Source organism: Schistocerca nitens, chromosome 6, assembly GCF_023898315.1.
Source record: "Schistocerca nitens isolate TAMUIC-IGC-003100 chromosome 6, iqSchNite1.1, whole genome shotgun sequence".
NCBI lineage: Eukaryota > Metazoa > Arthropoda > Insecta > Orthoptera > Acrididae > Schistocerca > Schistocerca nitens.
Genome location: NC_064619.1, coordinates 704218112 through 704231866, shown reverse-complemented (window position 1 = coordinate 704231866; position 13755 = coordinate 704218112). Strand labels below are relative to the sequence as shown.

General features: G+C 39.2%; 1 protein-coding gene across 1 annotated transcript in view; it reads left to right on the top strand.

Annotated features, from left to right (window-relative positions):
• The window catches only part of LOC126263581 (uncharacterized), a 130990-nt gene that overhangs the window by 17015 nt on the left and 100220 nt on the right, over nucleotides 1-13755 (top strand). The window lies entirely within an intron of this gene.

The following is a 13755-nucleotide window of genomic DNA, read 5'->3' as shown; positions in this document are numbered from 1 at the left end:
TCAATAACTTTCGCAGTTATTTGTAGGATTTTACACTTTGAAAAACTTGGTCAGATGTGGATTCTAACCACCATTTTTTGGTTATGAACTGCAGACTAAAACTGAAGAAACTACGAAAAGGCAGGAATTTTTTGGAGATCAGAGGGAGCATTAGGGATCGATTGACAGAAAAGGGGAAATGAATACAATAGAAGAAGAATGGGTAGCTTTGAGATATGAAATAGTGAAGGCAGCAGGGGATCAAGTATGTAAAAAGATGAGGGCTTGTAGAACTCCTTGGGTTAACACAAGATATAATGAATTTAATTGATCAAAGGAAAAAATATAAAAACGCAATCCCCTTTCATAGGGGAATACAAACGTCCAAAAATATGAGATTGACAGGAAGTGCAGAATGCCTAACCAGGAATGGCTAGAGGATAGATATAAGGATGTAGAAGCATAAATCATCAGGGGTAAGATAAATACTGCACACACAAAATTAGAGAGACCTTTGGAGAGAAGAGAACCACCTGTATGAATATCAGGAGCTCAGATGGAAAACCAATCCTAAGCAAAGAAGGGAAAGCAGAAAAGTGGAAGTAGTATATAGATGGTCTATACAAGGGAGATACACTTAAGGACAATATTATGGAAATGGAAGAGGATGTAGAGGAAGGTGAGAAGGGAGATAAAATACTGCGGGAAGAATTTGACAAAGCATTGTAAGGCTTAAGTCAAAAAAGGCCTCGTGAGTAGACAACTTCCATTAGAGTTACTGATAGCATTAAGAGAGCCAGCCATGACAGAACTCTTTCATCTGGTGAGCAAGATGTCTGAGACAGGCGAAATACTCTCAGACTTCAAGAAGAACATAATAATACCAATTCCAAAGAAACTGAACTATCAGTTTAATAAGTCATGGCTGCAAAATACTGATATGACTCCTTTACAGAAGAATGGAGAAACTTGTAGAAGCTAACCTCGGGGAAGATCACTTTGGATTCAGGGGAAATGTAGGAACACATGAGGTAATACTAACAGTGTGGCTTCTCATAGAAGATACGTTAAGGAAAGGGAAACATATGTTTATAGCATTTGTAGACTGAGAGGAAGGTTTTGACAATGTTGACTGGAATACTCTTTTTCAAATAATAATGGTGGCAAGGGTAAAATACAGGGAGCGAAAGGCAATTTACAATTTGTATAGAAATCAGGTGGCAGTTAAGAGTCGAGGGGAGTGAGACAGGGTTGTAGCCTATCCCCAGTGTTATTCAATCTGTATATTAAGCAAGCAGTACAGGAAACAAGAGAACAATTTGGAGTAGGGAGAAGAAATAAAAACTTTGAGGTTTGTCGACGACATTGCAATTTTGTCAGAGAGCAAAGGACTTGGAAAATCAGTTGACAAAATGGACAGTGCCTTGAAAGGAGGATATAAGATGAACATCAACAAAAGCAAATCAAGAATAGTGGAATGTAGTTGAGTTAGGTGATACTGGGGGAATTAGATTCAGAAATGAGACACTTAAAGTAGTAAATAAGTTTTGCTATTTGGGAAGCAAAATAACTGATATTGGTCGAAGTAGAGAAGATATAAAATGTAGACTGGTAATAGCAAGGAAAGCGTTTCTGAAGAAGAGAAATTTGTTAACATCGAGTATAGATTTAAGTGTCAGGAAGTTGTTTCTGAAAGTATTTGTATGTAGTGTAGCCATGTCTGGAAGTGGAACATGGATGATAAATAGTTTGGACGAGAAGAAACAGAAGCTTTTGAAATGTGGTGCTACAGAAGAATGTTGAATATTAGATGGGTAGATCGTGTAACTAATGAGGAGGTGCTGAATAGAATTGGGAAGAAGAAAAATTTGTGGTACAACCTGACCAAAAGAAGGGATTGGTTGGTAGGACACATCTGAGGCATCAAGGGATCACCAACTTAATACTGGAGGGAAGTGTGTGGCGTACAAATCATAGAGTGAAACCAAGAGAAGAATACAGTAAGCAGATTCAGAGGGATGTAGGTTACAGTAGTTATTCGGAGATGAAAAGGCTCACACAGGATAGAGTAGCACAGAGAGCTGCATCAAACCAGTCTTTGTACTGAAGATAACAACAATAACAACAACATTTTTGTCTCTTATCTATGACTTGTGTACTGAGAGCTATAATTTCATTTTTGTATCATCAAATGCTTGATGTACATTTTTTTTTCTGCCACTAACAGTGTAATGTAGTGGGTAACGGAGGAAGCATTCTGCATCCACAATGAGACATCTCCAGAGACTTAACTTTATCTTTGAACACTGCACTACCAAAGAGAGATGAGTTGTATATTTGGCACCATACTGTGCAATTACAAAATCAAGTCACTTTTGAATAAGGCTGTCAAAATGGAACGCTTCTCTAAACAGTGATGCTGCAATTACTGCTATGTACACTTGTGATCAAAAGTATCCGGATACCCCCAAAATATTAGGTGCATTGTGCTGCCACCTACTGTTAGATACTCCATATCAGTGACCTCAGTAGTCATTAGACATCATGAGGGAGCAGAATGGGGCGCTCCGTGGAACTCACGGACTTAAAGCGTGTTCAGGTGATTGGGTGTCACTTGTGTCATACGTCTGTGCACGAGATTTCCAAGATCCTAAACATCCCTAGGTCCACTGTTTCTGATGTGATAGTGAAGTGGAAACGTGAAGGGACACGTACACCACAAAAGCATACAGGCCGACCTCATCTATTGACTGACAGAGACCACTGACAGTTGAAAAGTGTCGTAATGTGTAATAGGCAGACATGTATCCAGACCATCACACAAGAATTCCAAACTGCAGCAGGATCCACTGCAAGTAGTATGACAGTTAAGTGGGAGGTGAAAAAACTTGGATTTCATGGTCGAGTGTCTGCTCATAAGCCACACATCACGCTGGTAAAGAACAAACAACGCCTCGCTTGGTGTAAGGAGCATAAACGTTGGACAATTGAACAGAGGAAAAATGTTGAAAGGGGTGACAAATCACGTTACACAATGTGGCAATCCGATGGCAGGGTGTGGGTATGGCCAATGCCCGGTGAACATCATCTGACATAGAAACCTCTTCTCAGTACATCACTCCGTGAAAAATGGGCTGCCATTCCCCAAGAAACCTTGCAGCACCTGACTGAACATATTCATGCGAGAGTGGAAGCTGTCATGAACGCTAAGGATGGTTGACACCATATTGAATTCCAGCATTACTGATGGAGGGCGCCACGAACTTGTAAGTAATTTTCAGTGAGGTGTCCGGATACTTTTGATCACATAGTGTATGCTGACAAGTATGGTGTTTTTCTGGCATATCTGCCAATTCAAGTCTAGGAAATTGGGAGTGTTTACTAATCTCAATACACTTTTTTTTCTAATATTTTTGACATTTTTGCGACAGAGTAATATTTTTTATAACAATTCTTTTGCAGCTTTTATTGTGGTTACAAACTGATAACAAAGTAAGATTTAAAGAAAAAACTGATAATGGTTTAATTTATAACCAAGAAGAGAATTTGAGTAGTCTGCTCATTTGTTTTGGTCTGCAGTATTTTCTTGAAATGTCTACATGGTTCTCTTAGATTCGGCTTTCTCCTTCTCTTTATACAGCCAGAAGCCATCCTCTTTCCTAGCAAATTTATATTAATTTAACCTATTTACAGGGTTTTACATTAATACACCGATACTGCCATTGTCATGTGTCTTTATGCTTCTTCCCAATTATGTGGTGGACATTTACTTTGTTCTGGAAGAATTATCAACAAATATCTAAATTATGAATACTTAAGACTGAACTTCAGATATGTAGTTTGACTTTGGGAACTCTTTGTCATGACTATGACAAATCGGAATTTTTAAAATTACTGTAGAATGTTTGTAGGCGAAGGTAGGTATTAATTCCCGTGTGACAAAAAATTTTCTCGCACCTACATGCCAGGTGGCCTTTGCTTTTATTCTGGCCTTGTTACAATGGCCATTGTTCCAAAAACATAAAACATCAAATAGAATATCATTATTTATCATTTGTTTGAGGTTTCTAATACTCCTGCAATGTAACAATTTTAATACATCTATACTCTGAAATCTTAAAACTTTGTTAATAGATTTTCTCAGAATAGTGTAAGCCTATCTTCAAGAGTCTTCCAGTTCAATTCCTTCAGTACCTCTGTGACGCTCTTCCACAGATCAAACAAATGTGTCTGTTTGCACTGCCCTTGTGTATACGTTCAATATCCCCCGTTCGTCCTATTTGGTATGGGTCCCTCACACCTGAGCAATATTCTAGAAAAAAGCACATGAGTGATTTGTAAGCAATCTCCCTTGCAGACTGATAGCAGTTCCACAGTATTCGGCCTATAAACCGAAGGTTACCACCTGCTTGACCCACAACTGAGCCTGTGTGACCACTCCACTTCATATCACTGCAAAATGTTACACCCTCGTATTCTTTAGAGTTGGCCAATTCCTACAGTGACAGTGGATCAATCCAAATGAAGTGGTACAATAAAAATTAAGTTGGTTGCTTGACCATTTTTAAATATTTTAATTTTTTTTGTATGTGATTACCCTATAATCGAGAAGTTCAAAACAGTTTTTTAAAAAATTTTACCTTTCACCTTTACTAAATGGTGGCCATGTTTGTTTGTAAGCGCGTGACGATGTTTCAGTTTAGAGCCGTTATCAAAAATATGAATATCTCTGCACTGGGTTAAGTTATAACACTGCAGTTGACATGGTTGTTTTTAGAAAAATGTCCTCTACCAATTGTCTATTACACAAAATACCCTAAATTCAAAAATAACCAGTCAAAATGACCTCCAAAGTTTGGTATCCAAATTTTCAAAAATACACTTTTTAGTCCTAAAAAAACAAACAAGTAGTGATTTATGAGAGTCTATTTTTTTCCAATAGTTAGATACATACACTGCTAGCCTCATACAGAGCAAGAACACTTACAAATGTTTCCTTAATTTTTTATTAATTTTTGAATTTTGAAAATTTTCATTTTGTAAAGTTTGGGGATAGTTATCTCAGGTGGGACTGAATATAAAAATATAATTTTTACACAGTTTGTACACCTATATGATAGTAATGTACTGTAAAAATGTCAACATTGATATCTGACGACTGTGAACAAATATATGAATTTTTGAAAATGAGGAGTTAATTCACATTACTCTAAAACTGATCTTATGGCTGTTGCCTATTCATGTGTGATATTGGCAGAATATAATCAATTATTATTAAAGTAAGATACTGAATTATATTACAAAAAGTGGAAATGTCACTGAAATTAACATTTATATTATTTTGACATACTTAAAATAAATATTTTCAGTTAACGCCCTTTGAGATGCGACTGTTCCTAAAGCTTATTTCTTCAGACAGCTTCTGTGATATAGAATAAGACCTCTCAGTTGCTGTGGTAAGTTCAAGCACTGAAAGTTTTTTAAAACATTTTTCATTGGTATCCAAACTTTGTCACTAGTAGATTTCTTGACTGATGATCTTGGGCCAGCAGGGTGGTAAAAATGCACAAAAACATCATTGTTTTCCAAACTTATTCTTTCAACCTCTGCAAGCTTCAGTGATAAAGACAGAGATGTAATTTTACCGACACAATGATCGTCATAAATTTCGGTTTCTGATGTTACATAGCATCGAACTAAGTTTTCTGCAATGCCAAAGAATTTGTGGAAATGCCTTGTTCCTTTTATTGCTATACAGTTTTCAAATGTGGTTTGAAGTGTTGTTTTCATATGCAGAACCACTTCTTTCTTGATCAGAAAATGGTAATGCCTTTAATATTATCCTTGCAAAAAAAATGTGTCCTGTACTGTGAGAATTTGGTCTGTGGTTGGTCTTTGTATGCTGGCTTTACGTACTTCACATTTTGTTGTACCTCCTACTCCATCACACGCATTTTTATCATGGCAAGATGCAAAAAAGTGCCAGTCAGCCTCCAACCCAAAGTCTACTTTGTGGTTGCACAGATTTGAAAAATTCTTTTTCTTCTTATACTGACTACCACTTCCATCTGAAAAGTACATCAGCTTCTCAACCTTGGGAAAATTTTCTTTTATGTACTTTATTACATACTTTTGAAACACGTGAACAGCCAAAGTGTTGTGCTCCAAGTAGTCACTTAGAATGCAAATTGAAGAAATGCAAAGTTGATCTTTCTCATTTTTAAAGTGGAGAGTAAATGGATGCTCTGTTGCCTGGTCATTGACCCAGTGGTATCCTTGTATTGCATCCTGACTCACAAATGTAAAATTTTCTGCAAAATCAGCTAGCACTATGCATTCAGTTTCATGAAGTTGTGCTTTTTTGTCCTTCAAAAACTTACTTTGGATTTTAGAAACATAGTGGTGACTTTTGAGTTTTTGTAAGGTATGAATTAAAGATTCCAAGTACTCTTCCTGAGATTTAACCACTGTTATCATTTCTGCCCTGTTAGTTGTGACCCACTGTTTGAAGGTAATACCGTCTGGCATTTCCTCATCATATTCGTGAAACAATTCAATAACGGTTTCCTTACCAGGGCATTTATTACACAAACTCATCATGCAGTCATAACTGTTAGTGTCACAGACCATTAAATCTAGTAACTCTTTGTAGTTAAGATCACTGGGTTTTGCACTCGCGATCATCAGTTTGACATTTTGATGATATAAACAAACACATATGGAGTGTGTTCCTGAGGGTCCAGCCAAAATACACCACTTAGGGCAGAGGTCAGAAAATTTTGACCTTCCAGTTTTGCATTCAGGATGAGAATTTTTGAAAGCTACATAAAATTCATTTAAATCTGACAGCACTAGTCATTTCTGTTTTGTTACTTTAATTCCATTTTTAACAACTCTTTTGCCGTCTTTGCAACATGGGCACATTCTACTGTTTTTATCATCAAAAAACTGCTGGATCTTCTTAATTGTTTCTTCACTTATACCTACTCCTTTCTTCTTCCCTAAAACTGGAAGAATGCCTTGCTCTTTCACTAATTTTCGGGTTAGTTTAACCAAACAATGAGAACTGTTGAATTCATGAACTATTTTTTCTCTCGACCATGAGAGGACAAATGTTAAAGTTTTATTTCACTCCAACCTTTAGTAATAGTGTTTTTATGAACTTTAAGTGGATCACAGCACTTTCTTCCAAAAATGTGGTTGTACTTAAGAACATATTTCTTCTCGTGGTACTCACACACACTGATGTAACAGAAGAACTTACTCGAAATTTAAACAAAGTTTGTCTAACTTCAAGTTTTTTGTAACTGAACCTTAAACTTTTTTGTGACACACTTCACTTGCTATCTGTCCAACAGAGCACTGTTCATCTATTCAGTTAATGTCTCAAAATTAATTACAAATTACACACAGATCAAAGCACATAACACATTCTACACTCTCGATGAAGTATGTACATCCACTCTGAAAGGTTTCAGAACAGACAGACTACAACAATGCCACACCCAGCAATAATGTACTTTTGCAATGCCACACCCAGCGATAATGTACTCCTTTACTGACAGTAAACCTAATTGTAAATGGTCATTTTTATTACCATAGAACAAAAGCAAAAGCTCCTATTGTTTAATATTGCATTATTAAAAATAAATAAACTAAATGAATATTGGGTGATGATGTTAACTAAATATATATCACAATTAAATTTTATTACAGTGAAACAATAAACCGTTTAAATAGACAACTGCCATAAGATCAGTTTAGAGTAATGTGGATTATTTCGTCATTTTCAAAAATTCATATCTTTGTTCACAGTCAAATATCAATGCTGAAATTTTTACAGTACGTTGCTATTATATAGGTTTACAAACAATGCAAAAATCATTTTTATATTGCGTCCCACCTGAGATAACTAACCTCAAACTTGACAAAAAATGAAAATTTTCAAATTTCAAAAATTCATAAAAAATTAATGAAGCATTTATAAGTGTTCTTGCTCTATATGAGGCTAGTAGTGTATGATATCTAACTATTGGAAAATATAGACTCTCATAAATCACTCCTTGTTTGTTATTTTTGGGCTTAAAAAGTGGATTTTTGAAAATTTGGATACAAACATTGGAGGTCATTTTGACTGGTTATTTTTGAATTTAGGGTATTTTGTATAGTAGACAATGTTGTAGAGGACACTTTTCTAAAAACAATCATGTCAATTGCAATGTTTTAACTTAACCCAATGCAGAGATATTCAAATTTTCGCTAATGTCTCCAGACTGAAAAATCGACACGCGCCTACAAATAAAAATGGCCACCATCCAGTAAAGGTACAAGATAAATTATTTTAAAAACTGTTTTGAACATCTCAAATATAGAACAATCACATAATAATTAAAATATTTAAAAATGGTCAAGCAACCATCACTGGACTGCTTCATATGGATTGACCCATATTATAGTCATAGGACACCCCATTTTTTATTTTATTTTACTTTTTTTTTCATTTTGTGAAGTTCTCAATTGTAGATTTCTTAAAACATAAAGCTAGTTGCCAGTCTTTGTACCACTTTGAAATCTTACAAGATCAAATATTTTTGCAGCTTCTTTCAGATAGTGTTTCAGTATAGATAACTGCATTATCTCCAAAAATTCTGAGGTTGCTATTAATATTGTCTGCAAGATCATTAATACACAATATGAACAACAAGGGTTCCAACACACTTCCCTGGGACACACCTGAAGTTACTTCTACATCTGATGATGACTCTACATCCAAAATAAGATGCCGTACCAAAAGTCCTCAATCATGTCCCAAATTTCATTTGGTACCCCATACGCTCGTACTTTTGACAATAAGTGTAGGTGTGGTACTGAGTCAAATGCTTTCTGGGAATCCAGAAATTCTGTATCTAGCTATCTACCTGACTGCCTGACTGCTTTCAGTATGTCACGTGAGAAAAATGGGAGTTGGGTTTAGAATGATCGATGTTTTCGGAATCCATGCTGCTTGGCATTGAGGAGGTCATTCTGTTCAAGATAAGTTGTTATGTTTGAGCTCAGAATATGTTCTAAGATTGTACAACAAATCGATGTAAAAGATATTGGATGGTTGTTTTGAGGATCACTTCTGAGGCCTCAGCAGCTAGAGTCTGTGGTCACCAGCTACACAATCTACAGCCCAGAAAGAACAGTAGGAATACTCCCGTGAAAACTTCCTACGTCCCTCCAGCCAACCAACATCTGAGTTGGGTAGTTGGTTGGTTGATTTGGAGCAGGGGACCAAACAGCGAGGTCATCGGTCCCATCGGATTACGGAAAGATGGGGAAGTAAGTCAGCTGTGCCCTTTCAAAGGGAAAATCCCAGCATTTGCCTGAAGTGATTTAGGAAAATTGCGGAAAACCTAAATCAGGATGGCCGGACACGGGTTTGAACCATTGTCCTCCTGAATGCAAGTACTAACCACTGCACCACCTCGCTCGTTTCTGAGTCTTCCTTTGCCAACTGGAAAGGCTCCAAGGAGTCAAACAAAGGTAAATGATCTTCTCCTTTGGCAACTCGAAGATCTTCGTTGGCGCTGTTTCCATGTGATACCCTAGGCCCGCCGACCTCAATGTTGCCGGTACGCACCAGCAACCAATTTTGTGCCGTAGACTCTGCAGGATGACAGAAGGAGATTGCTAACAGTTCTGTAGACCTCATGGAGCAGAATCCTACTGGCTCTGTGCCCCTAGCAGCAGGTCTTCGAGGGCTGGCAGTTGACAGCTGCTGAGGTGACACCCCTTCAGTTTTTCCTTGTCATGACTCTCCTATGTAATGTTCGTGGTCTACGATCCAACAAATAGGATTTACGGCCGTTATTAGAATCGCAGTGTCCACTTGTTCTCTGCCTTCAGGAAACAAAATTGTGTCCTCATGACCGCTTTGCTCTCTCGCATTTCTTCCCAGTCAGTTTTGACCTTCCACCCCCCCCCCCCCTCCCCCAACAATGGCATTTCATCTCATGGGGGAGTCATGCTGCTCATATGGGATGACACTCATAGTCAGTCAACCCATCTCCCTGACTACCTGCCTTCAAGCTGTTGCAGTTTTAGTTACAATTTTTTTAGTTTTCGTTAACTAGTTCTTTTAACAGTTCCACTCTCTCTTCCGTCATGTGGGCCAACCTCCGACGACTCTCTGGGACCAAGATCCATTCCCCAATTTCTGGCCTGACAGTAGCAGATGATGTCATCATGGACCCTATTACTATCTCCAACACCTTGGGCCACCATTTTGCATAGATTTCGCGCTCCTCCCCACCTTCCTTAATCGGAAATGAGCGGAGGAGGCTCAGGCAATACCCTTCCACTCTCAGAATCGTTGGTGCTACAATGCTGCCTTAACTATGAGGGAACTAGATCGTGCTCTCACTTCATCCTCCGTCACAGGGCCAGATAATGTTCACTTTCAGATGTTGCAGCACCTTTCTCTTGTGGGCAAGCACTTCCTGCTTCATACGTACAACCACATCTGGGCAGAGGGCACGTTTCCCAGATGCTGGCATGAAGCCACTATCGTACTTGTACCTAACCCCAGTAAGAACAAACGTCTTCCTTGTAGCTACCACCCCATTTCTCTCACCAGCTGTGTTTTCAAGGTCATGGAACATGGCTGGTATGGTGGCTGAAGTCTCACAATTGACTAACAACTGCGCAGTGTGGATTTTGAGCATGCTGTTCTGCAGTTGACCATCTCATCACTTTGTCCACCCATGTCATGAATGAATGGTTTTCTGCGGAAATCTTAGACTGTGGCTGTTTTTTCCTGTTTGGAGAAAGCCTGACACCTGCTGGAGGACTGTTATCCTCTTTACTCTCAACATGTGGTGCTTCCATTGCCGCCTGCACTGTTTTTTTCCCAGGAATTTTTAAAAGACATAGTTTTCAAGGTTAAGTGTGGGCTCTGTTTCGTCAGACACCTTTAACCAGGAAAACCGTGTGCCTAAGTGCTCTATCCTGAGTGTCATCCTCTTCGCTATCACCTTTATCCCTATAATGGTGTGACTCCATTGAGCATCCTTGGCTCCCTTTTCGTTGAGGATTTTACCATATATTGGAGTTCTCCACGGACCTATCTCATTGGGTGGTGTCTTTAGCGATGTCTTGATCATCTTTACCCCTGGAGCATCAATATTGGCTTTCGTTTTTCAACTGACAAAACCATTTGTAAGAATTTCTTGGTCCTCCGATGTGTCTTACCTATTCTTCAGTGTCCTGTGTGTTCTTAGTGGTACTTCCTGGGGAACAGATCGAACCACGCTCCTCCGTTTCTACCTGTCCCTTGTCTGTTCGAAGCTAGACTATAGGTGTTTTGTTTGTGTGTCTGCACATCCGTTCCTCTTGTGCCATCTCAATAATACCCACCATTGTGGCATCCATTTGGCCACTAGCGCCTTTTACACTAACCCGGTTGAGAGTGTGTATGATGAAACTGCCAAACTACCGCTGTCCTACCACCGTGACTTTCTCCTCAGTGGATATGCATTCCATTTGTCAGGACTGGCCACCTATCCTGTGCCTCCTTCTTCGATGACTCCTTCAATTGCCAGTATGGGGTGCATACCTCTTCTTTGTTACCTCTTCGAATTCTTTTTTGGCTCTTGCTCCAGCAGCTTAACTTCACGCTACCTGCAACTTCCGCAGTGGATGTAAACCCTTCACCACCTTGGCTTCATGCAGCGGCCTGTGTTCACCTTGGCCTTCATTCACTTCCTAAGGACACTACTCCAGCCTCACTCTATCGCCTTCAGTTTCATGACCTTAAAATGGAACTTTGTGATTCTACCTTTGTGTACACTTATGGCTCTCGGACTAACTGTGGTGTCGGGTGTGCCTTTGTCATTGGCACCAATGTTTTTTGCTATCGGCTTCCAGAGCACTGTTCTATATTTACAGCAGAGCTCTTTGCCCTGTATCAGGCCACGCAGTGTGTCCAGCGACACAGGCTTTTCAATTGCTGCATCTGCTCCGACTCTCTCAGTGCCCTTCAAAGCCTCTTTGCTGCACACCATCCATGCCATAGTGCAACGGGTCCAGGATAGCTGTCACTTGCTCACTCTTGATGGAGCCAAGGTGATGTTTATATGGGTTCCTGGTCACATCGGTTTGACAGGAAACGAAGGCCGCTGGCGCTGCTGCCAAGGCTGCAGTCCTTGTACCTCAGCCCATTGGTTCTTACATTCCCTCCGATGATCTCTGTGTTGCCGTCTGTTAGCAGGTGGTGTCACTTTGGCAGCACCACTGGTCCTCCCTTCATGGGAACAAACTCTGGGTTATTAAGCCTCTCCCAGCAGCTTGGATGATCTCCTCTCGGTTGTCTCGCAGTGAGGAGATCACGTATCGAGCACTGTCTTTTTAGCCATCGCCATTTGTTAAGTGGTGCTTCCCCACCACTTTGTACTCATTGCACTCAATCTTTGGCGATCCGCCATTTCCTGACGGAATGCTCTTTTTTTTAACCACTTACGTTCTTGTGTGTGTTTGCCGTCTAAATTATCAGCCATTTTAGCGAACGACATGTGGGCTGTCGACCACATTTTTCTTTTTATCCGTCGTAGCAGTATGGCGAAGGACATTTCACTATTAGTTTGTGACCTCCGTTTCTCTGTGGTGTGTTTTATAGACCTTTCTTCACGTCCCTGTTTTTAGCTGTCTTCTCTTCCGTTGATTGGGTTTAATGTGTAGTCGTTTTTAACTCCTCTCTTTGTCTTCATGTTCTACAGCTCTGATGTGGGCGGGTATGACTCTAGTTGTTTTTGTGCCATAAAACAAAACAAACTGTGGTCGCGTGTGTGTGTGTGTGTGTGTGTGTGTGTGTGTGTGTGTTCCATTTCCGATGAAGGCCTTGTTGGCCTTAAGCTCAATTTTTGACAGTCCTATCTGTGGCTCAGCATCACTGTTAGGTTGTAAGTAGCAACTATCCTTTTCATAATATTGTAACACTAATACTTATTTCATCCATCTTTTTAGTGATACAAGGGTTAAATAGGGTTAATGATCAAATTTTTTCCTGTGTAGAGGAACATTTGAAGATTGGGTTAAGCCTTTCAGTTTTTGCTTTGCTATCCTCAATCTCAGTTCCTGTCCCATTTGCCAGGGATGAGACACTAACTTCTGTGCCCTTAACAGCCCTTACATACAACCAGAATTTCTTTCAGTTTGGTGAAATATCATTTGACAGTATTCTGATATGATAGTCATTGAAGGCATCATGCATTGCTCTCTTGAGAGCTAAATACGTTTCATTCAGCATCTCTCTATCTATAGCCCTATGCATTGTTTTACACCTACTATGCAATGATCTCTGTTTCTTTAGAAGTGTATTTTATGGTGACAGCATACCATGGAGGTTACCTTCAGTTATGAACTGTTCTACTGGGTACCTCTACAAGCTTCTGCCTTGTGATTAAATTTCCAGTTCTTCATTGAGATCTTACACAACTGGTTTTATATCTAAACCGCGTCATGGTCACTGATACCAATTTCGATATGGACATCCTCAAAGAGTTCAGGTCTACTTGTTGCCATTAGATCCAACATATTTTCGTCACGAATGCGGTTTCTAACTATCTGTTCTAGGCAGTGTTCAGAGAGTAATGTTTCACAGGATGTCTTATCATGCCCACCAATTTTTAAAAAAAAAAAAAAAAAAAAAAACTGTAATTTTCCAATTAATTGACAGATGGTTAAAGTCTCCACCAATGTTTACAGTATGTTTGGGGAACTTGGGTACAAGTGAAC